General features: G+C 36.8%; 1 non-coding gene across 1 annotated transcript; it reads left to right on the top strand.

The window, feature by feature from the left end:
* Nucleotides 1-2,400: 2,400 nt before the first annotated feature.
* Nucleotides 2,401-2,472, top strand: TRNAT-AGU (transfer RNA threonine (anticodon AGU)). The gene has a single exon. It is a non-coding gene; the product is annotated as a tRNA-Thr (tRNA).
* The last annotated feature ends 554 nt before the right edge of the window (nt 2,473-3,026 follow it).

Below are 3,026 nucleotides of genomic sequence, written 5' to 3'. Positions count from 1 at the left end.
CGGTGGAGTAATGCTTGACTTGCTATACTGAGGGACAGACACACTGACACAAGCCATGTTGTAGTTGTTGTACGGTGGAGTAATGCTTGACTTGCTATACTGAGGGACAGACACACTGACACAAGCCAATATTGGATAAATAGATAAACATGAAGAGATTATTTACCTGAAAAGATGATTTATCTATTCATATGATTTACTATCAGACATGATTACAAATTAAGACAACTGGTTTCCACTAAAAGAATTATAAAACGTACAAAATTCACATGAAAATCTACACGGTCGATATATGTTCTATCAACAGTGTGAGTAGATAAATTTCTAGCTCCTCATTAACATTCTTATCAATTCAACTCATTGAAAATATCTTCATGACAAATAAAGCCAGCTAACAGTGTGTCATAAGGCAAGAGCCCCTGCCAAGCTGGGACTTGGCCAAACATAAACAACCACTTTCTTATAGACGATTAGTCAAGGTTCTGGGTCGAGCACCAGGATCTATTGACTTCCGTCCGACATAATATATTTTCTCTGATCCTTCATCATCATCACCACACTCCCGGCACCCATCAATAAACCCTTCCCAAATTCCTCACTTCCTTATAAACTCGTCCCTGTAGTCAACAATTAAGAAACCTAAACCGACCAAAAAGCATTACGTTGTTCAACAATGTAAACCCCAGCTAGGGTGAGCCTTAGACACTCTTACGGTATATTGTGATGGACGAAGGATTTACTACCCTGGTAATGTATTACAAAATACATATGGCAAAAATATGTTTTACTTTTGGACTTCTAGTGAAAATACATGGGATATTGTATGCAAGCTAAACATTTGATACGATAATAAATAATATTTCATAACTTTTCTGGAGCACAAGGTACAGAAATATATGTAACGTGATATCGTTAAGATTAACATATCTAACATAAAGATTTCTATTTTGCAGATAAATGTTTTACATGTAGAAATCAATAATGTTTTCAATAACATAAAGATAATTGCGTCAGTATCGATGTTGCAGGCTTTTTATCCGGGTTTTACACACTGTAGAAAAGTATTGTTTAGAGAAGAGTAATGTAATTATTATGAACACAAGGTTCAAGGATTCTAAGTTATGAATTTCTACTCTTCAAAATGTTAGCATCATCTGCTGAGAAAACTTTGAAAAAACAGACTTTTATTTTGTGTGATGAGAACTAATGAAAGATTATTTACGTTTTCCTTAAGAATATTCTTTATGAGTCAAATGAAAGTATTTTGTTAGATAAAAAAAAATTTACATCATTAACAACGAGAGATAAACAATCAATATTCATAAACTTTATCTTTGATGAATTAAAGTTCATCAAATGACATAAAGATTATTATATACAATTTCCAACAATCTTATTGACACCATAAAACCAAATATGATTAATAAATTTTTCAAATCATCAAAAGTAAAAAGAAGAAGTCGTCCGGAGGTAAGTTGTTTCCCCCGTCGTAAACACTTATAGGCGGAATCCGGTAACACCTCTTGAATATCATGTGGAAGACAGAGTAGAGTGGCTAGGCTCAGAAGCATGTTCTCCACTTCAACTGACTAATGATATGTTAAGACAACACAAACCACATACATCCATTGTGAGGATGGAATCAGGGATGAAACATCTATAACTAGAAAGGTTAAAGATACAAAGATGGTGAAATACCTTTACCCGGGATCAGTAGCACCTGTGGTAATGGACACACCTTTGTAATGCTTGATCACTTACAACTGATCAACTTTAATACGAAAGTCTTAGGTATTGTCCCTCAGGAAAACTTTTTATAAATATTTATAAAACACATATATATGTTAGATATACACTATCTCTAGAATATATCTTTACCTGGGACGTGTAACACTTGTGTGGATAGACACAACTTTGTAATGCATGATCCATTACACGAAATGAACTTCACTAACGAAGTGTTATACAACGCGTCGTTGGAGAACATTAATCAAATACCTATACAGAATTTTTATATAAGATAAAAGACATTTCTTGATAGTAAACATAAGAAATGATGATGAAAGATAAGAGACGTAGATGTAAATGTTTTGTTAAAAGATGAAATACTCCTGCCTTAAACTAGCTCCTTGTATTGCATTTTCTTTTAGATATCCCAAGGAAAATATATTCTGTGGTTTGTTTATATATATGTTTATGTTTTTCACAACTTTTTTATTCTTTAATCTTTTAGGATTCAGGTTTAAGGATCTTGGTTCTGAACAACCATTATAATGCAACACAATACATATTTATCATAAATAAATCATTTATCACAATAACCATTATGTTTGGACCAGATTCTTTAAGTCCTCAATTATGTTTGCTCATAAATAAGAAATTTTTCCACCACTGACAAGTGGCTCCGTGGTGTAGTGGTTAGCACATCTGTCTAGTAAACAGCTAATCCGGGTTCGATTCCCAGCGGAGCCTTTGTTTTCAGTATTCAGGATCGGAACATATATGACTGTGGTAAACCATCATCCGACACCACTGACCTTCATCATCCAGGCCAACAATCATCCAGCAGTGACACATCCACTCCTGCTGGTGGCTGACCATCATCATCCAGGCCAACAATCATCCAGCAGTGACACATACACTCCTGCTCGTGGCTGACCTTCATCATCCAGGCAAACAATCATCCAGCAGTGACACATCCACTCCTGCTCGTGGCTGACCATCATCATCCAGGCCAACAATCATCCAGCAGTGACACATCCACTCCTGCTCGTGGTTGACCATCATCATCCAGGCCAACAATCATCCAGCAGTGACACATCCACTCCTGCTCGTGGCTGACCATCATCATCCAGGCCAACAATCATCCAGCAGTGACACATCCACTCCTGCTCGTGGTTGACCATCATCATCCAGGCCAACAATCATCCAGCAGTGACACATCCACTCCTGCTCGTGGCTGACCTTCATCATCCAGGCCAACAATCATCCAGCAGTGACACATCCACTCCTGCTCGTGGCTGACC

This window comes from Panulirus ornatus, chromosome 8 (assembly GCF_036320965.1).
Source record: "Panulirus ornatus isolate Po-2019 chromosome 8, ASM3632096v1, whole genome shotgun sequence".
Classification (NCBI taxonomy): domain Eukaryota; kingdom Metazoa; phylum Arthropoda; class Malacostraca; order Decapoda; family Palinuridae; genus Panulirus; species Panulirus ornatus.
This window is presented reverse-complemented; position numbering and strand designations above follow the sequence as displayed.